The 22,731-nt window shown below is 38.0% G+C and overlaps 1 long non-coding RNA gene across 4 annotated transcripts in view; it reads left to right on the top strand.

Annotated features, from left to right (window-relative positions):
- LOC149749523 (uncharacterized) overlaps positions 1-22,731 on the top strand; it is a 414,530-nt gene that overhangs the window by 47,947 nt on the left and 343,852 nt on the right. The window contains exon 5 of one of the 4 annotated variants that reach the window (XR_016392618.1): positions 6,578-22,731. This exon is cut by the window's right edge and continues 23,114 nt beyond it. The exons of the other annotated variants lie outside the window; for them this stretch is intronic. This is a non-coding gene — a long non-coding RNA (uncharacterized LOC149749523). The remainder of the gene's footprint in view (positions 1-6,577) is intronic. 4 annotated transcript variants of the gene reach the window in all.

Here is a 22,731-nt window from a genome sequence, read left to right as displayed (position 1 = left end):
CTGGAGGACAAGCTGGGGGTGACAGTATTTATGCCTGGAGTCCACTGCATGCAGTATGATTCTTGCTCTCAAATTGCCTGAGACACACTGACAAAGAGGAACAGACGCCACCAGTGTAGATGAGTCAGAGCATTAGCAACAGAATCAAATGAATCTTCCTTCACACACATAGCCTTCCCTGATGCATCTGTCCTGTGTCGATCTGTGTCTTCTCCGTATTTTCTCCAAACAAGACTAGCAATTCTTCTATTCCCTCCTCTCTTTCCCACTTACATTAATGCCTTGTGTTGTCACAGTTCACTCTTTTTTTTTTTTTTCTTTACATTTCATTTTTGAAATCAAAGTCACATTGGGCCAGGAATTAAAAGGCCTGCTTCTAACTTTAGCTTTGCTGTATATCTTTGAATGTGCCCTATTATTTATTTATTCATTTCTTGTTATTATCATTTTGCAGAACCTTTTTAAAGTGAAATATACTTGATGTACAATATTATGTTAGTTTGACCTTTGCATTCATTATGAAATTGTCACCATGATAAGTCTAGTCACCATCTGTTCCCCATACAAAATTATTACAATATTATTGACCATACTCCTTATGTTGTATGTTATATGCCTGTGGCTTATTTATTTTATAACTGGAGGCTTGTTCCTTTTAACTCCTATCACCTCTTTGCCTCCCCCAACCCCCTTCTCTCTAGCGTCTCTGAGTCTGTTTTCATTTTCTTTTGTTTGTATGTTTGTTTTGTTTTTCAGATTCCACATGTAAGTGAGATCATAGGGTATTTTGTCATTCGCTGTTTGACTTATTTCATCTAGCATAATACCCTCTGGATCCATCCACTTTGTTGCAAATGGCAAGATTTCATTCTTTTAATGGCTGAGTAGTATTCCATAGGGGAACCTTTCTACTGTGTTTCTCATACACAAAAATGGGTGGTGGGGTTGTAGGAGAATAAAGTAAAATCACCCCAGCTTCTTCCCATTTCTCTGGTGGGTCCTTTACCTACACTCTTACCTTGTACATGACCATCCTGTTTCTGTAGGTCACTTTCTTTTGTGAGTAGCAAAGTGTTGCCAGGAAGAGGCTGGTAGATTTCCTTGTTTTTTACCAGAAATAGAGAGTATATCAGGAAGGACACTACTATGAATAGCTCTCAGCAAAACACTTACATTATAACAGGGGCACGGTCTCAATGAGGAAATTGACACTTGAAGATATGTCTGTATACTTTTTTTGGTTTAGGAAGGGGAAACAACCACATGGGGCTGTTTGCATTGCAGGGAAGTACTCTTCAAGGTCAGAACTGGCTCCAACCTGACTGAGGCTCATTGGCCTGTGATTTCTGAGATTGAATAGGTAGCCAAAAAAACATCTTTCTTCTTCACAGTCTGGATTCATTATGAAAACACTGTATTAATGAGTAACTAGAGTTACAGAAATACAGTACTAGGAAAGACCTATATAATATCCAGTCAAGTATTTTCAAGCTATGTTCCATGGGGCTCCATCCATAGAAGCACTTTAAGTATTCTTCAAATGTTTGGTTTGAATTTTATTTTAAAAAATATGGTCAGTTCTTGATTATGATTCTAGTCCTTATTTTGACTTTCTTTTACAACCTGTCTTGGAATCCAATTTTCAGTAGACCTTACCAATACTAAATAATAAATTAGCTTAATTTCTTTGTCAGGAACTCTCTGAAATAATGATTCCCAAATCACCTTGGAGAAAGTATACATTCTTGTTGCCAAATACATTTTTGAAAAGGTGCTTCCTTCTTGTGTACCTTGGTAAAATAGCTTTTTGGAATTCCATCTTCTTTGGTGGGTCCTGAAATCTGGGAAGACCCATTTTGGAGTTAGAGAATGCCTACATAGAATAGGAGTTGGGTAAATCAGAAGGGTGTGTGTGTGTGTGTGTGTGTGTGTGTGTGTGTGTGTGTGTGTACAGTAGGGATTTAGTAAGAATAATGACTGTCACAGACAACTAGTTTCATTAACATAGAATCATACCTCCTGTTTTGGCTCCAAATGGAGTCACCTTGCTTGATCATTCTCATTCATTTATGAATAACATTTGGCAATTTAAAGAAATTTAATCCAGCTTCGAGGCTGAAGTTTTAACTTTATAGAGACTATTGGAAGGGATGTTTCTTATTCTGTAAGGCCATTCCCAAGGAGGAATTTTTAAAAAATGATTTGGGTATTGGAAATATGGCTAGAATGTGCTTTCACCTTGAGGGATAGGGTTGCCAGATTTCTGAAAAAAGAAAAAGGGGAATCCTCAGTTAAACTTGAATTTCAGGTGAAAAAAGTATTTGTTGTTTATCTAAAATTCAGAAGTAAACGGTGTCATGTTTTTCATGTGACGACCCTCTGAGTTGGCTACTTTGTTCTAATATATGTAAAATTCCAGATTTATTAAATTGTAGTCACTCCCCGTATAACTCCTTTTTCTAAAGTGCTGAAGTCCTGTAGGTCTCAGTGTCAGGAGAAACGTGTGCTGTGTATAGTGCATTGCCACGTCCCATACATCTGGACCCGAAGGAGCGTGACCCCAGGGCAGTGAGAAACAAAGGAGGAAAATCAAGGCTTGGGTCTCTGCAAAGTGTTTCAGGGCTGACCTTGGATGTTTTGCAGCCTTCCAGTGGCCTGGCAGCCTGTCTTGAGTGGTTTAATGTTGAAATTCTTTTAAGTGATTGTGTTAGTTTCCTTTTCATAAACCTTATCTCTTCCTTGGAGTGTGTTTTAGTTTGCCTGGATGGAGCTGAGTATTCATTCTGTTGGCTCCCTGAGTCCTCACGTCGGACTCTGTTTCTGTGGGATTTCATTCTTTGCTTATTTGCTTTAGGAAGAGGCTCACTGATAAAGGAGTGCAGCCATATGGGGGCCAGGGGATCCTCTTGTGCAGCTGCCCTCTAGGACCCTGCCTCCTTCTCAGGCTGCAGGGATTTTACTTATAGTCATGGAATGCTGAAGCTGAGAAGCACCTTAACATGCTCTAGTATAATGGGGCATGGGAAGTGGTCCCCTTGACACTCTCTCCGAGTAGTTTTTTTTTTTTTTTAAGAGTAGTTTTACTCTTTGTCTGTTACACATTGTTAGTTTCCCTGAAAGATATCATTTGATGAAAGGATTCTGCAGATAGAAATGAGTTATAAAATTCTTTATTATAGCCCCAGCTCATTACAAATAAGGATTCTGGAGCCCAGAGAGGTGAAGTGACTTGCCAAAGATAATGTAGCAGGTTAGTAGCAGAAATGGGACATTGAAGCTCAGGTCTTCCAGCTCCCAGATGGTGCTTTATATTCAAGTATACCAAATCCCTAACACTGTGATTCAACTCTGCACATTTCAGGGGCCAGGAAAGAGTTCCTTGGCTCTTTAGTTCACATGCCTTCCCTGCTTGCTTAGGGAGGGTTGGAGATTGTTTTGATTGTTGCTGGGAGTGGTGGGAAGGTGTGTTAAGGCTTAAAGCAAAAATACCTGGGGGATGGTAGACAGCTATTCTATTCCATCCTATTAGGTAAATCTAGATAGGAGTTTGTTTCCTGAGAAGAATGTTTCATGGAGGAGAGCATAGAACAATCTGAGAACCTACAATTAGGATAAATGGGTTGCTTTTTGGGTAGAAATGGATTCTAACAGCAGGATTTGCCCTGGCACATATCCTTCTCACTTTTTCTTTAGCTGGTGTTTTTGGTATTTCATCACCTCTGGGTGTGTGAGAGATATACAATTCCCTTTTCTTTTTCCTCCTTCTTAGGTGGGCACTTGGCTGAGGTACACTACTTCTGTTCTTATACTGTGTACTTGCCTTGTTTGTAACCCTTTCCCTGTGGGATTCTCTTTAGTTCTTTTTTAGATCATCCTTCACATACTCTAGGCAACAATAGAGAATCACTAATACCAGAAATCACAGCCCCAAATATCCCTTATACTTCCCTTATATGTAGAGAAATTTACCATATCATGAGGGAGTAGAATAACAAGATGTTTAAGGACCTGGGGTTTAGGTTTAAACAGACCTGGATTAAAGTTACAGCTCTGACTTTTACTAGCAAGTGACTTTGGGCAGTTATTTTTACCTTTTTGAACTCAAGTTCTTCATATATGAAAGGGATAGGGGTTGGGTGCTAATAATAGATCATACGTCATAGGATTGCTGTGAGGCTTAAATAAGAAATGTATATAAAGTACTTTGAATAGTACCTGGCAAGTGATAAGCACTCAATTGCTGCTAGTTGCTTTATTATTGTTATTATTATTGATACCTTTATTATTAATCTTCCATAAAAGTGAACTATTTTGGGTCTCCTACACCATGATCTGTGGGTTGGTGTTATTCCTATCTTCATTAAAGAAAATATCTTTCAATCAACAATTTGGATTTATGTAAAGAGACTTCTTTTTTGCTGTAATAGAAATAGAGTATAAACCCTTCTAAGTTTAAAAGAAAAAAGAAAAAAAATCTCTCTCAATCAAAACCCTACTTATTTTTAATTGTTTTTTTTCTTTTTTTCAGTTTATTTTTTATTGAAGTATAGTTGATTTTCTTTCCTTCTTTTTAATGTTCTTTGGATCATTTATTCTTATACAACAAACATATTTTCTTTTAATAAATATCCCTCTACCACTACTTTATATTTTTATTATTATATATATATTTAAAAATTTTTTTTTGTACAGCAGGTTCTTATTAGTTATCTATTCTATACATATTAGTGTATATATGTCAATCCCAATCTCCCGATTCATCATACCACCACCACCACCACCCCCCTTTTAATTGTTTTAACTTATGATTTCTTAAGTTCTGGTTCCAGTTTTACCTCCTTGATAAAATTTTTCACCATTCCACACCACTCCTTTAATTTCCTGATTTACACATTCTCTGGGCAAATGATCTAGAGAGCAATTTCTAACATTTTTCACATAAAGAGTCTCTCTTTAAAATTATTTTCCCATGAATGTTATGATTGAAAGCATATTTTAAAGATAATTTTCTTACTAGGGAAATTTTAAACATTTAAAACATAAAAGTAGTGAAAATAGTATAATGAGTTCCATGTACCCATTACTCAGCTTCAACAATTATCAGTATTTTGTTAACTTTGTTTTACCCATCTCTTCTGCTCTCCCTTTATTTTGGCCATAATATTATAAAGCAAATCCCCAGACATCATATAAGTTACAGGTAAATAGTTTGTTATGTATATTCAATTGATGAGGATTTTTTCCTTATAATTACAATGCCATCAATCTGACAAAATTAATGATATTTCTTTTATCATTTAACACCCAGTCAATATTCACATTTCTCTGATTACCTCAAAAATACTTTTTTTTTAACAGTTGAATCAATAGTTGAATCAAGATTCAAACAAAGCCTAAACATTGCATTTGGTTCCTGTGTCTCTTAAGTTTCTTTTAATTGAGTAGAGTTCCTCTTCCCTTGCTTCTTAAAAAAGTTTTCTAAAAACTCAAAACCTAAACAGAAAAACCAGAGTGCATTTATTATAAAGAAGTCATTTCCCTACATAATAAATAAAACATATGTAACTGTCAGTCACAAGGTCTGGTTAATATAACTAGAATTAACATTCTGAATTGACATCAGTCCAGCTGCAAGCAAAGAAATTTATTCTTTTAGTTAATTTGTGCGTTTTTATCTTAGAGCGTATTTCCATTTGGTCTTTAAAAATACTATAGATGGCTTAAGGAGTTTAGTCCTAAAATCTAAGTTGGGACTAACTGATATTATTACAGGAAGACAGTTCTTACTTTTAAACACCTAAAATTAAGTGTTTTTCTCAGCAGGCAAACTCCCTTTATATCTGGAGACCCCCGCTCTGTTCTCTCTGATTCTAGTTGATGATTTTGTCCTGCTCTCTGGGTCTCAGTCTTTGTCTTTAGCCTGTTCATTGGCTACTCCCAACTGCATGGACTTTGCCTTCCCCGTGAGCCTGGACAACACGGTGCAGGGGGATGAAGAGAACATCTTGCCTCTCCTGGGGTTGGAAGGAGGGGAGAACATGAAGGCAGTGGAGAAAGAAACATGGAAAGAGTCAGAGACAGAAACCCTTAGAGAGACAGGAACCTGCGGAACTAAGTTAAGAGAAAGGCTGATTAAGAAGGACATTTAGCTTTGTCAGTTGTAGAATTTATGTTGTATTTAGATTGAAAGGACAGAGAGTATTCAGTCCATTTATAAGCCCCCAAATGACCTTAATTTTGAGTAAGATGTGATATGCAATAATAGCTTGGTCCAAAGAAGAAAAACCTGAAAGCAAGTTATTTTACAGTAAAACTAGAAAAAATTTAAAGAATTGGTAACCTCACTTGCTGAAGCCCTTGAAAGCACCTAGAAATTCCACTTCAGTTTCCCCTAGCAGTGGTTCTCAACTGTGGCTACACATTGGAATCACCGGGGAGCTTTTTAAACTATTGATGCTGGATGCTGTCCCCAGCCCTCAGGTTCTGATTTACTCTGGGGTGGGATCCAGGAACAAGTACTTTTTTTTTTTTTTTGCGGTATGCGGGCCTCTCACTGTTGTGGCCTCTCCCGTTGCAGAGCACAGGCTCCGGACGCGCAGGCTCAGCGGCCATGGCTTATGGGCCCAGACGCTCCGCGGCATGTGGGATCTTCCCGGACCGGGGCACGAACCCGTGTCCCCTGCGTCGGCAGGCGGACTCTCAACCACTGCACCACCAGGGAAGCCCAGGAACCAGTATTTTTAAAAGCTTACCAGGTGATTCTAAATGCAGCAGCATTCATGGTGAATTTCTAGAATTCTTACTCTACTATTTTTTCCCCCGTTTCATTAGTATAATTTATTGGGACCCCCTATGTTGTTTCTCTTTGAACATTTTTCTATGGATTCTGCAAGCTCAAGTATATTACTTATTTACTTCTTTTACTATTTAAAAATTTCTAAGCACACAGTTTATAACATAACCATGTTATGCTGTTGCTTTTTCCTAATAATGGAAAACTAAGTATGTAATTAAGTATATGACAGTTACAGATCGCTTTATGAAGGGATTCTGAACTAAATAATAGCTAACAGGAAAATATACAAGGAGCATTTATAGGAACTTTGAAAAAGTAGCTATAAAACCATCTTTAGGGACTTCTTGTTAAAATTTGTTTTGCTGTCTAAATGTGAACTTTCTGCTTCTTTGAGGTTTGATTATATTTTTAGTTAATTATGTTATAAATTCATTATTAGTATCAAAATTATCATTAAAATGTGCTAAAAAGATATTGATTGAGGACTCCCTATATAGACTCAGTGTGACTAGGATGTAGTTGGTTTAAATAAAATCTAAGATATTTTTGCTCTTTAGTCATTTACAATCTAATTAGGAAAAAAGAAAACTACACATGAATTTATGAGAAAACAGTGACTAGTGATTAAATGACATACTGTGTCATACAGTCACTACTTAGGTATAGAATCTATTAATATGAGCTGAAGTAGTCTATCTTGTGGTGCCTGATAGAGTTATTAAATTATTATTCCAGTATCTTCCCAGACTAGCTATTTGGTTAGGTCAAATTCCTCCTGTCACATATTAGAAATTCCGTCTATAATTTTTATTTGAACATTTTCCTGCCTTTCTCAATAATGTAATCCCACCCTAACCACCCACCAGAGAAAACAACACAGGATTCTTTTGTGTGGTGATGGCATTTTGGGAACAAAAGAACATGACGTATGCAATTAAGCTGAATATTTGGATGTCTGCATGATGCTGTAATTGTGGTCCTTTGGACAAGAATTGCATGCATCCACCTTGGGAGTCACCATACCAGTCCAAGGTGAAGCAGTCTTTGGACTTTAAAACCAGTGCTCTTGGCAGGATTCTGTTTTTGAAGGGAAGAAAGCACCTGAGAAGGAGGGGTGTGTACATACAGAAGTGGTAGGGGCAAATTTTACAGATAGGACAGCAGTTCCGAGGAGCTCTGTCCTAATAACATTGAGTGAAGGATGAAGTCTCTGTATTTCAGCTTTTTAAATTATGTAAGAGAGATGAACTGCAGAAACTAGCATCTGGTACCTACAGAGTCAGCTGCTATGTTACAACACTTGATGTCTTTTATTCACCAGGGCAGACCAGATTGTAGAAACAAGCTATGCCAAAGCCCAAATGGCTTAAAATAACAAAGGAGTATTTATTGTTCCCACTACATGTCTACCATGGGTCAACAGAGGGCTTTGTTATGCACCACGATTGTCCTCACTCTGGGAGTTGACAGAGCAGGCGCCATTTGGAACGTTGCTGGTCAAAGTGGCCGAAGGAGAAAAAATCAACTCTGTAGGATCTAGCATCTGCATTAGTCTTTGACTTGAAAGTAACACAAACCAATCTTGAGAGTTTAGGGTTTAATCAAGTTTTATAAGAAAAAAACTCTATTGAGATAAATACAGAATCTTATATTTAGGACCTCAAATCCACTTGCCTAGAATGAGGGTGTGTGCAGAAAGGATTGAGGACTCAATATGAATGAGCCAGGAGTGTTACATGACAGCCAAAAAAGCTAAGATGATTTTCGGGTTCAAGTAATAACATCTATGGCAGAATTGGTCCATAGTAGTTCTACTATACTCCCTAGTGGTTAGACCATTCCAGAATTATCTAGTCAGATTTGGTATCATACTTGGAGAGAGATACTCATAAAGAGAAATGAGTCTAGATAAAAACAGGAGGGTCAAGGTTGACAAAAACTGTAATAGGAATGGTTGAAGAAACTGATGTTATTTTATTGATACCTAGGTAAGAGAAGACAGAGAGGTGACATCCAAGCTGCCTCTAAGAATGTAGAGAAGGGATTCAGCCTACTTCTATGTATAAGAGAGAGTAGAAAGGGACTTATGAATGGAAGTTAAATGGAGGAGGATTTCAACTCAGTATTTTTTTTTAATATTTATTTTTATTTATTTGCTTGGCTGCTCTGGGTCTTAGTTGCAGCAGGCATGCTCCTTAGTTGTGGCTTGTGGCTTCCTTAGTTGCAGCTCCCTGGCTTCTTCATTGCGACTCGCCAGCTCCTTAGTTGTGGCTTGCGAACTCTCAGTTGCGTCATGCATGTGAGATCTAGTTCCCTGACCAGGGATCGAACCTGGGCCCCCTGCATTGGGAACGTGGAGTCTTAACCACTGTGCCACCAGGGAAGTCCCTCAACTCAGTATTGAGAACTTAATAGTAATTAGAACCCTCCAACAATAGCACAGACTGTAGGGTGCAGTCCCTAGCCCTGTGAGAGGTTCTAGCTGAACATGATTTGTTACCGGAGATAACCCCATGTTGCCTCTGATTGAATTTTACCCCTGTATGGTTGACTGAGTTTCTGTTTCATACAGTTAGGAGGCTATTTGAATCTTATTTGGAATTTTTTTTTTTTTTTTTTGCGGTACGCGGGCCTCTCACTGTTGTGGCCTCTCCCATTGTGGAGCACAGGCTCCGGACGCACAGGCTCAGCGGCCATGGCTCACGGGCCTAGCCACTCCCCGGCATGTGGGATCTTCCCGGACTGGGGCACGAACCCGTGTCCCCTGCATCGGCGGACTCTCAACCACTGCGCTACCAGGGAAGCCCTTATTTGGAATTTTTTAGACTGATAGTTGGTCTTTAAAAAATGTTTTTGATAAATAAAATGAATTTTTGAAAATCTCTTTCAGGGATCATTAAATGACATATGTTAGAGTCAGACTGACCTGTATCCATATCCTAGTCTCCTCCCTTACAAGCTTTGTGACCTTGGCGATTTAGTTACTTAATGTCTCCTGGCCTATGTGTCTCTGTAAAATGGGATTAGTAATGTTGCTAGAAGATTAAATTAAATGAGCTAATGCACATAAAGAGCTTGGCACGGAGTATAGGAGGCTATTGCTGTTATTAATCCTTACTTTGGATTTTGTTTGACCAAGGCTGATGTGGTACTTAGTAAAGGCTTTTAGATTCTTAGTCACAGCTTCTTTTCACTGTTTCTCTTGAGTTACTAAAGGTTTCAGGGTCAAGTAAAAAATACTAGTGACTTTAATATCCCTCCATTCATTCACTCTCCTCACACTCAGGTATTCTAGAGTCAGGCTTTCTGAGGACTTCTGTAGCTGTCCTTGCTGGCTGTCTGCATAGTGAAACCCATCGTACTGCAGCGTCCAAATGGCCGAGCGGTCTTTGAACAACTGCTCCTCTTGCTCCGGGCTCACTTCGGATTTGGGAGCCCTAGGCCTACTCATGTGTAATATGCCCCTTTGTAAGCTTGCCCTCACATTGGAAAGCTTTTTAGTTTTTCTTTGACCATTATCTAGAGTGAGGCTCAGATAATCCTATTAACTTGGCCTTTCCATTAGGCCACAGAAAACTCAAAGAAATCTCATCTAAAACCCCTTTTTGGGGAAAACAATCTTTCGAAACAATGACATTTGCCAGCATTGAAATTTGTGCTTTTTATGGCTCATTTTACCCCTGGCATTGACCAAAAGAGTTGTTACACCCACGAGTCTTTTGGAAGCAATTCGCCTTAAAAGTCCTGCATTAGGTTAAAATGTGACTAATCATATTGTGTGCATGTTCTATTTTGCAGTGTTTTGCTGCAAAAACCAATTTTTAAAGGCATGTTTCTATACATAGTAGCAGGCTTGCATCCAGCTTTCTTACCTGTTCTGTTTACGTGCCAGCTTGTCTCTATTTCTCATTGGGTCCAACTGATGGCTTTATTCCTAAGGTTTGTAAGCAATTAATTCTCTACTTCTCCACAGGAACTAGTGAAACCCAAGTAACATTGTGATACGGAGAAGCATGAGGCCTTCGGAATTTATGAATCATAGCAATCAAATCTGGAAATAGTCATGTAGCCTTTGCCTGAAAACATATTATTGAGAATTCAGTTTATGGTTATTGCTCTTCCTTAGTGCCAGTTTAATTGTAAGTCAGTTAAAAAACTGCTTACGCAGCCATTGTTTGAGGAGACAGATGCTGGCAGACACTCCAGTGCTACAGACATTTATTACTAAGTTGAGCAAACATTTCCATAAATGTTCAGGGTTTTCTTCCTCCAGAACAGTCCTCAAAGGGCCTTTTACACTTGGCATTCCCACTCACTCACACAGTCATCAGCACTCCCTTGACTAACTGGTGTTAAAGTGATGATGGGAGCACGTTTTCAGTTTTTTGGGGAGGGATTTACAATTTTTGCAGATGGATTTCTTTAGGCTAATCTTAGTGTTTCTTAGAAAACTCGAGGTTACTGTGCTGATTTTTATAACTGGATTACTCTAATTTTTAGAATGGGGGAAAATATTAAGATCTTTGAATTTCTTACTCTGTATAGATACTCGTATATGCAAGAGTGAATTGCTAGAGAGAGAAATTCAGGTAACTTAATATTAGTAACTTTCAAATGAAAGTTATTTAAAGTGTTAGGTTTCTACTTCTTCATTTATAAAGTAAGACTGATAATGGCACCATCTCAAAGAGCTGTTGTGAAGTTCCAAGGAGATTGTGCATTAAGCGTTTAACTCAGTGCCTGTAGCGTTATGAGTGGGTGAGTATTTGTCCCTCCTCAGCTGTGAGACAGAAGGTGTATTGTTTCCTGAACTTTACAGGTGAGGAAACTAAAGCTCCCAGAGGATTAACAGGGACTTCTGAGGTCATATGACTAATGTATGATTGAGAGTGGGATTTCATTCTGAGATTCTTAACTCCTAGCTCAGTGCTCTTTCATTATATGAAGGTCCAGGGGGGAATTAGTTAGGTGGATTACTTGACACAGTTTTAAGCAGTAATTTTTAATCCTTATTGTTCATTAGAATCACCTGTAAAACGGTAGCACCATGTAGATGCTTTGGTTCCAACAATGGAGATTCTAATGCAGTAGATCTGATATGGAGCCTGGAATTTGTGGTTACAAACTCTCTAGGTGCTGTCGATGTGCTGCCTCTCCTTCGTTCTCTATTTTTTAATATTTCTGGAACTCCTTTTGGATGCATGTTGGAGTTTTTCCTTCTATCCTTTATATCTATTCACTTTCACCTTTTTCCTTCTTCAAATCTCTGTGCTGCATTGTTGGTGTCCCACATATTCCCTTCTTTTTCAAGTTTGTTTTGTTGGTGTTCCATATATGCTTTTATCTACATTGCGTGATATTTGGCTGTCCATTCATATTTTACTGAAATACTTTGAAAAGTTCTGTGGAAGTAGAATGTGCTTGTCAAAATACGAGTCATTGTAGAATGATCAGGGGAGAGCCTGACCATTTTTTCAAGTACTTTTTCTTTGACTCATAGTATTAAGAGGACGTCACTTGGATCTTTCCTTTGGAGTGGTTTGTTGCCCCAAAGAAGAATTCTCTCATGTCTTGCCATAAAGATATAACCTAGGTTTTAGCATTATGAACAAGAACCTGGGAGTAATAGACTTTTACTTAACCTATTGTTTACAGTATAGAACAGCTGCCTTCAACTGTGCCTGATGTCTCTGAGTCTGTAGTCTTTCAGTTTCAATCTGTTTATAAGAATCAATATTCAGGGACTTCCCTGGTGGTCCAGTGGTAGAGAATCCGCCTTCCAATGCAGGGGACACAGGTTTGTTCCCTGGTCAGGGAACTAAGATCCCACATGCCCTGGGGCAACTAAGCCAGAGTGCCTATGCACTCTGAGCTCACGTGCCTCAACGAGAGAGCCCACGTGACGCAGACTACAGCGCCCATGTGCTCTGGAGCCCATGCACCACAACTACAGAGCCCATGCACCCTGAAGCCTGTGCACCACAACTAGAGGAAAACCCGCACGCCACAACTAGAGAGAAGCCCGCGTGCTGCAATGAAAGATCCTGCATGCCTCGAAGAAGATCCTGCATGCTGCAACTAAGACCCAATGGAGCCAAAAAATAAATCAGTATTCAGACTTCTGTGTGGCAGGAGAAGAACTTTTTTTTTTTTTAAAATGAATCCTTTACCATTATTTTCCATGTTTAGAGACCCATGATGCATCTAGTTCCCGACCCTTCTGGGGCTCCACAGTGTGAACCTGCATTCTGCTAAACAGCCGCCGCCACCCCCAGCTCACCACTTGTAGCTAGTTAGCTTTCTGCTTCCTCTAGTATGTTGTCCGGGTTAGGTTTGCTAGTGGCAGGGTTTGATGACTGCAAGAGGGAAAGGCATGGAACTTTCTTCTTCTTTTCCCTCTTTTTCTTTCTCATGACAGTTCCTCTTCCTAGGATCTTCCTTCATCTCCTCAGATCTTTGCTCTTCTCCTGATGCCAATGCTAGTTCAGAACGTAGCTGCAAGCAACAGAGATCATGACTGTAAGGGGTAACATGAGAAACTCAAAATGTATGTCTCTAGCCCCAATGCTCTAAGCCACATTCCTGCCTGTTTACCAATTACATCTCAATCCCAAAAGTTCAGTCCTCTGAGAAAAGCTTTAAGGACCCTTTCTGTGTGAGTGGATAAATTTTTCTTTTGTGGACTCAGAGGGATCTTAAAATGTTTTGGTCTTCCTCATCAGGATCTAAGTATAAAGAAAGGAGAGAGAAAACAGGAAGGGTTTTTTAAACCTGATTTTGTGCTTACTAGCAATTGAGAAAAATTCTGAAAACCAAAATTATTGATAAGGCTGACAGGTAATTTTGTATTCCTCCAATGGCCAGAGTAGAAAAAAACTGGTCAAAAGTTACAAGTGATGGCTCTATGAGTGAAAGGAGGCAGGTCAGACTAATCCTCGAAAAACACGCTCTGCTCATACAGGCTTCTCTCTGTTCCTTTTTCTTCTCAAATTCTCCCTTTCCTCAAATTCCAAATAATAAAATGATTCAGAGAGGGGATTCTAGAGCTCAACTATCTTTTTTTGAATCCTGGCTTTGATGATTTTTAGGTATATAAATTTGAACAAAGTTATAATAATTACAACAATGTGATACTGGGACAAGCGTAGACAAATAGACGAATAGAACAGAAGAGATTCCAAAACAGTCACTTAAGTGACTTATGACAAAAGTAAAACTGCATGCAATTCAGTACTTAACGCCTATGCATCTCAGTTTCTTCATATGCAGAATAGGAATAACCACATCCTGTGCTAGAAATGTGAGGATTAAGTGCATTAATACAAATGTGCTCAGGATGGGGCTTGGCATCTAATAAGTACTTAATAAGTTTTACCTACTATTTTTGTTCTCTTTATTTCAGTATGACTGTCCCTGGTTCCAGGCCTTGAAATTTCACACTCTTTATTCTGCTCTACTTCTTTTGGGACTTAATTATTCAGTATCTTGCTTTGCTGCCAGATTCTCTTACATGCATTAGTGTATTTCCAGCTCTTTGAGGACAGACACCACATAGAATTCATGAACTTGCTTCTCTAGTTCTCATGGCGCCCAGCGCAATGTTGAGCCAAAGGTGGAATTCAGTCTGTGCTCATCCGTTGACTGAGCAATGGCCCCCTTCAGGGGTTAGGCCATGAGTGTCAGGTGATCTGCTTTTAACTTTCCAAGACATAAGGTAGTAGCAGTTCTGTATTTTTTAGCTCTAATTGGTATCAGAAACATTTGCTATTTTTAAATTTTTAGTAAATAGCCCTGGATCTTATGCATTCTTAGGGATTACCTGACAGGATCTGTCCACAATTAAATGCACTGCGAGGAAAAGTAAAAGCTTGTGGTGCTTGACGTCCCTTTCACCTCCAGGGACTCTAAAGAAGACAGGAAAGAGTTCATGATTTTTCTCATTTATGAATAAGATTTTCTTATCTATATTGTTCTTTTGGGCCTGTTTGGTTTATGTATTTTATGTGACAGCCTAAAACTACAAGGGTTCTTTTTCTCTCCATTTTTTTCCCCCTTCTGTTTCTACATCACCTACTGGCACTTAGAAAATCTGTTTTTTCAAGGTCCTCCTGCCTTCCCAAGAAAGGACACCACGTCTGTTGGTTACCTGGAAGGTGACATTCTTCCTGTTTCAAACTACTCTCATGGTGCTTTCTTTCCTGAGAGATGGCCAAAACTGCTGTGCTGAAGTGGTCATTTGTGAATACAGTAATTCTCAGGAGGCATAAATTCATATCCTCTTCTCACTGTGTATATTAACTGTTAGAGTTATTCTATTGCCAGGCCCTGGCTAGAGCCTGATTCAGTGCCCAGTGCTAACAACTGACTTTAAAGGCTTATGAATAGGGTCATAAATACTGTTTACATTAGTAGAAATATGTACTTTTAATATTTCCACCACCCCCTCCCTCCTGCTCACTGTCACATGCACAGGCATGTCAGTTCATAACGAATGTGTGGTTATTATGCACTTTGCCCGTTTTTTGTGTTCACCTGTGGATAAATTTGTTTATTTTTCACAATCAAGTCTCTCTTGTATCCTGGCCTCCAGATTATATGTTTTAAGGTTTATTTTTCCTTCTTTTAAACTAGGGTCAAAAATAATAAACCTGGGTTAGGATGCAAGGAACCAGAAAGTTAAACTAATGCTTAATATGCATTAGCAGAAGTTTAACTGCAGCAGGGCCCTGTCATAGGCATAATAACACCATGGAGCTGTCTTTAGTTCAATGGCAAACTTGATGTTCACCTGCCAGGTGGCTAAGGATATTCAATTTCAGCTTCATATCAGAGAAATGTGAAAATAAAAATTAGAGAGGCAACTAATCTTTGTTTTTCCTCAGTTTTACTTAAGAGGGAGACTAGGTAGTTGAAAAAGAGATTATTCCTGCTGTTTCAAGATGCAAACCGTATCATGTTACAACAAATCTGGAAAAGAAGCAATATCATGCAAGAGCTGATCTGATGGTGACTGGATTTCCACTAAGACTATATGGTAATACATGGTGGATATCATTCAGATAGCTCAAAGTATCTGTAGTACAGGGCTTGAATTTAGTCTAAGCAGTTCATTCAATATGCCAGACAATCTTGTAAGTGATGAAGTCAGAATAGTGATTTCAAGAATTATAGCTGAAAGAGTCTGTCTACAAAAGATACATAACAAAGAAATATAAAACTCATGTTTTTTGACCTTCATGTAGGGATAGAGATACCTAGGAAAGATTGTTGATTATATACTTAATTTTTGTCTCAGTCTCATTTTACACACTCTATTTAAGGATGCATTTTATATTCTGTGCCCTTAAAACTGATCACAGTATTAAATTGGGCCTGAGAATTCTATTTAAGTCCATGTAACACTACAGACAAGCCACCTATCCTACAGAAGCAGCTTTGAGTAATGCTTAAGTTCACTGGATTTGGACGTAGAGTTACACTATTTCTTTGCTATAGGAACTTGAGCAAGCTTTCTATGAATCTCAATTTCTGTTTCTGTAAAACTTGGATAATAGTAGTACCTACATGATAGTATTAGTGTGAAGATTAAATGAAATAATACATGATAGTTTAGTATAGTGCCTGGAACATAGTAAGCTCTTAATAAATATTAACTATTTTTATCCAACTGTATTTGTTCTCTTATGGCTCTCTTAGCAAGGGAGCAGCATGCTAGTTTCTCTTATTGAACTCTTCCAACTTCTCCAAACATCTTGTTGCTCAGAAAAAAATAAGTTAGTAGATTATTGCAGCTATTATTAACAGCTATTACTTTGATTTTGTACCAGTAGATCTCAAACATTCTGTTGGATGGTTTGGATAGCGTTTTCTGTAGACACTGCTAGAGAAAGGACTCATGTTTCATTTTTTACATCCATTTAAGTCTTTAAAGTGTCCTGTTTAAGTGTTTTGATTATAGCAATGTGTTATTTCCACTAAGACCAGTTTATAGCAAAAGATTGTTTTCATTTATTATAGGAGAGAAAGTTGACCAGTGGGCACCAATCTCTTTTTTTACATGGTGGCTTCTGTCTCTAATCAAGAGGGCTGGGCTTATATCTAACCATAATGAGGGTAAGACACAGTGAGTTTGGATGGTAACATTAACTCTAGAGCTTGCTGTATGATGGGCTTTGTTGGGGCCTTTGTAAATGAGAAAGGATTGATTGGGTGAAATACATGGATTCCAAAAGGAAAGCCTGGGGGATTTTCTTTTGGTTCTAATACCTTCCCCACACCCCAACATTTGTAGACCTTTATATGTACACAAGGTATGAAGAAGGAGAATGCATTTTTAATTTTATTTTGTTAGTGCTTTTTAACTACTACAAACTCTTCGCCAGGAAGCTTTTGTGTCCCTGAAATAAATTTTGCTCCATTAAAATTGAACCTTCTCTTCAAAAGGTCTCTGATGGCTTTCCTTGCTTTGACTATTCAGTGGAAAGAAGCCCTTACAATTTCGTTGCCAATATTTTCTCCATTCTGGAACTACTTGAGTGAATACAACACTCACTTTTTTTCAGAAATCAAAAGTTTCTCATTAAAACCTTTGCTTGAAATTCACATACACTTTAATAAATTGTCCGAGTTACGTACGAAACTAACAGTCCATTAAGAGTAAGGAATGATTGACTTGTGTTTTTATCAACTTTTGGCTGTAAGTAACCTTAAAACACCATTTAGCACATTCAAAATCACCAGGCATGACTGCCCAATGCTCCACCTAAGCTAGCCTCTCGTTTGTCCTCTTATTAAATCTCTTAAAATCTCCACTGGAAGAGATTACGTCAGAGTCTCCTTTAACAGCCTGTTGCAGCATCTTACAATTCATACAATACTTAAAAGGAGAAGAAAGTAGCATTCTTATAAATGTAAATGTTTATTTTGATATTTACTCAGGTTGAATCTGTTCATGTTCTGTTGGCTACCGTATTCATGTGCTAGTTGTTAATCATGATGCAGATAGCTGACAGTGGGTTGTGCCCGAAGAAGTTATGCCGCAAATCACATAGCAATGATTTGGAATCTTTTTCAGAATGAGGACTACGTCAGAATGTTATGCCGTCCCCCTCCCCCCCTGCAAACATACCTACACACATACATAATACTAGTTTTACTTTTTATCTGTTACTTAAGAAAATCCATAGTGGGTTATGGACTATGAGCTATTATGAGTGTAGTAAAGCTTTTTAGAGAGCATGTATTTTATTAAAGAAAATCGCTGCTTCATACATTTGAAAAATAACAAAACATATGTGAGAGAAATTTTTTCAGTCTAGAAAATGAAATGTGTCCTACTTATCATTATGAGTCATTCAGTGAGAGTACTGGTGGTGTTTTACCGATAAAAATCCTTCATTTATTATGCATATTTTTGGATCTAATTAAAGATAAAAAATGACAAAGATTGGTGCACATTTCATTTTTTTCACTCTCCTTGTCTGTAGCTCACAAGAAGTGTCTTGTTAGAATATAGCTATCACCAAGATGATAAAGCGTAATAAATTTGAATGCTTCATACAATGTTCTGAGCCTCAGACCATGCTGCCTATGATTAAATCTGAAAACGTTTATAAATAACAACAAAGGGTTTGTACTCTCAAAAAATTTTCTCTGTGCAAATTTCATTATAGAGCACCAAAATTTCCTGGTTCATGGATCTTCCTTAACTTAAAAGAAAATGGTTCTGTCCTCTATGGCATATGTCACTCCATGAGGGAATACTTAAAAATAAAAGAGTCCATTAAGAAAAATGTATTTATGAGTGTCTACCATGTGGCTGGCAAGAAATCATTGGTTTCTCTCATCCATTTATCTATTGACCTTAGGTCAGTAATGAATGTCAGCTACTATGGATGCAGAAAGGAATTTTTATATTCATGAGCTGCATTTAGACTTAAAAAGCTGACCCAAGTTCTATAGAATTAGATTGCTCTTTGATAGATATTTTCCTTGGATAGATAAAAGCACCGTTGCTTTTAATCATTTTTATATTTATGAAGGACAAGCTGATTCGTATCTTTTGGGGGCTGTTGAATATTTTTCTGCCCATATGAAGAACTGATCAAATAATATGCATGTGGTTCAGTGTCTCTGTTAAGGACTTCCGGGACTAGGAAGGACAGGTTAGAGCATCAGAAATTGATATACTAAAGATACCAAGAGACTGTTTTGTCTTGAGTAGTACTGAGAGAGGGAAAGAATTCTTTTTTTAGTCCCTAGGATGCCTGTTTGGTTTTATTTTGTTTTGCATACAGAGATGGAACATGGAGATTCAGTTTGGAAATATAATACAGTCAAATCTCAGCTAGTTTACTTGGTAGAATTCTGCTCTCAGCATCCCAGTGCGGGTGAGGCTGGGCAGAGGACAGGGTAACATTCCCCTAGAGATTTTCAGGTGTCCAAGAATAGAGGAACTTGTGCTCTACCTTCTTCTTTGGAAACTTTGGAGGTGGCAGTCTCACAGATGTGTCTTGCGTTGTCTTTGACAGGTGAGTGGGATAGAGATGGTGGCTTATATATGTCCCAAATGACTATTATAGTATGGTAGATACTACGAAAGTTAAGAAGAAAGAGAGGTTACCTTGGCCTAGGCTTGTTGGAGAAAGTTTGTTTTCTTGTCTTAGTAAGTTCAGTATGGGGAATATAATACTATGTTGGCTAGTTAGAATTAATAAAATGCTAATTATTCCCAGAATATGATCAGTAACACTCTTGACTTCTCCCTCTTTTGCCCACATAGGTAATAATAATAATAAAAAAAAGCCTATTTCTTATTGACTGGAAAATAGAGCAGACAGACCTTTTATTGACCTTTTGGGCACTTTTTTTTCCTTCGGTTGTTAAACTACTCCAGACCTGGTGGTTAATAATTTTCTTTTTTCTTCCTCCAGAACAAACAAACAAAAAAACTGAGGTAGCACGAGTCCTGATCAAGTGTCACCTATCCAATATTCAATATGTAAGAGCAATAATAGCTTCTAATAGAACAAATTCCAGCCATTACATTTTGGAAATAAACCTAAATGCTAATAATCACTCAGATCATAGGGCACATATCCCTTGAGGGTTTTTTCCCCTATAACTCACATTTCTTCCAGATGTTTCTCAGTCTCTAAAAACACAGAACAGTCACTGAAAAGGTACCACTACCATAAATTTTGCCTGCCCCAGAAAGTCTCCAGGTAAGAGCCTCCTTATATCCAATTTCCATTCTAACAGTAAAGTAATAAACCAAATTACAGCAAACCAATACAACTGCCCCCCTCACTCTTTATCCCATGCAACTTGACCTTACAGGAACCCAGAAAAAACAATAAAAAAATTACCATTGAATGAACTGTAGACTGTACCATATGAACTGGAAATAATGACTTTAATGTTTGCAAAAGCCCTTGGGAGATGTTGCTTAGATTTAATTATTGATCCTTTATAGTAAACTTACATCCTTCAAAAACCATCAGTTATTTAGTGGATTTGAAGGATAATATAGAGTTGCATAATATAAAGTCTGAATTCAGAATTTACATCACACAACTGTTTATTATTACATCTGGCCCTTTTGTCTTTTCTAAGATTAACATTTTCTGACAGTCTGTTTCTGGCAAAGTTACAGACTGAGGTGTGACCTTTCACCTTAAGTAAGCAATTATATAACTACTTAATAGTAATTACTTTACTGTCTGCTGTCCACACTAATTTAAAAGACACCTGATCCTTAATTCTGGCATGTGGCTCCAAGCTCTGCCTTTCTTTTCCTAGTTCAGCAGTGATCAATTCTATTCTGGTGACTTGGCTGTCAGTTTGATGGATGGAAAAACAAAACATTAAGTGTAGCCTCATTTATTCTGAAATGGTTAGTTCCACCCAGCTTTGTTTCCATCCTACAGGGCTCAGTTCTCAGATAATCCAGGCTTTCCTATTTCTTCATCCCATTTTGGTCCTGTAAATAGATAGACCATTTGTATTAATTTTCCATTGTGGGGTTTTCTAGTCTTGAGTAAGATTCCAGTGGGTTCTGGAGGGAAAGAGGAACAATGAAAGGCCAAAAACCTTTTTGTAGATATAGATTGCTTTTCCTGTCTCCATGGCTATCCCTTGATGGGTGTTAAAATAATATAAAAGTTCCACCCAGAGCTGGATGTGCGGAAAGCATTTGCTTTTTGTTCCAGCATGTAGCAGCTCTTATAGCATGGTAGAAAAATCAATCACATTTTCTGACAGTCCAAACACCTTTTTAATCTATTGCTCATTGCTGGTGCTGAGGAGGGAGGGGAACAGAATGGAGATGTTGGCAATCATAAAGCCTTTTATTCCCTTTCGATCCCACAGGTGTTTTGGCCTGAGTCTCCACTTTAAGTCTGTTAAAAAATACTCACTGTCACCTTCTTGTGATAATTACACATGAAGAATTTGAATTCCATTTTTCCCCCCTCCGGTCTTCCCAGAGCTTAACAGACCTTCCTCTTCATATTCTGCCTTTGCTTCCATTCCTCCCAACTCTCCATATCATCCCACGTCTCTGCACACCGAGGCATCTATTTCGCTGGATTTAAATGATTTGAACTTGTTGTTAGTGTTGAAATCATCCCTGGGTATTTGGCCTGTGTCTGTGCCTTGTGGGGTATCCTGTACTCTTCAGGATAAAGAAAAGGGTGGGAGGCATGGAGTTTGTGACTTGCTGTTTCTCGCAGCTCAGCCTTATGAACCATATTCATGGGAATTTGAGAGCCTGCTGTCTGGCAGTCACCTTGTTGCCTAGCTACACTATTCTGGAATACTCTTGGAAATGAACTGTTAGTGCAGAAACATCCTTAATTAATGATGCAGAATGACTCTGCAGCCAGCCAAGATTAATTATGGTAACATTTGCAAAATGTATATGACCTACAAGATGAATTCCCTAAATACATTTCAAAAACTTACAGGGTTTAGGTGTGCATGAAATATATATATATATACACACACACACACACACGCATTATCATATATATGCATATAGTATACATATAGTATATACTATATATGTGTATATGCTTTATGTGTATGTTATATCAATATTTGTGTTACCTATCCTATATATGTGTATATGTACTATATATGTAAATATACTACATACTGTACTAAGTATACCATATATTTACATATATATAGTATTTCCTATATATATGTATATGGTATAGATAGATAATATACATATAGTATAGATAGGTTTTATGTCTATTTATATTTGTATTATAATCTTCTTCTCTTAGGTGTTTCTAGGGAAATGACTGTCTCTTCCCAGGTCAGCCTTGAGCGTAGGGATTGTAGATGGTCACTTTAATGGGGTGATTGATCAACTTGTGTGAGCCTGTAAACATCACCCTCAGACCCATTATGGAACCTCAAATTCTGTCAGTTCGGTTTTATTCCTTTAAATTCTAAAGACTTTTTAACATTCCTAAGTAACAATTAAAATTTAAGTGTTCCTGGGAACACTTATCAACTGTAACCTGCTTGAAAGGATAGGACAAAGAGAGAAAGGGTGTCAGTTGATAATTAAATGATAACAAAATCCTGGCAACAAGAGCCCAGGGTAGATACCTGGGTTTAGCAGTAGGACAGCTTGGAGTAGGGAATAGGGCTCACAGCCAGAAGAGGTGGGAAGGAAGTGTCAGACACAAGTTCACCTACTCAGTTTTGCAGAAGCCTTGTCCAGCTCCTCTTCTGTGTGTAATGGGTGTTCACTCTGTCTAAGAAGTACTTGAATGATCTCTGTAGGGAGGTAGAGAAATAACTTCTCACCAGGTTAACAGCCAGAACCTTCACACACCTAAATAAACAACCTTCCATGCCAAACATCACATTAGTTTATAGGGAGATGTCAGTGGTAGAGCTAAAGCATTGCTTTAAAA

Source organism: Delphinapterus leucas, chromosome 3, assembly GCF_059928025.1.
Source record: "Delphinapterus leucas isolate spDelLeu-1000000601 "Yukka" chromosome 3, BTC_Dleu_Yukka2, whole genome shotgun sequence".
Taxonomy (NCBI): Eukaryota; Metazoa; Chordata; class Mammalia; order Artiodactyla; family Monodontidae; genus Delphinapterus; species Delphinapterus leucas.
The sequence above is the reverse complement of the archived record's forward strand: the minus strand, read 5'-3'. Positions and strand labels throughout refer to the sequence as shown.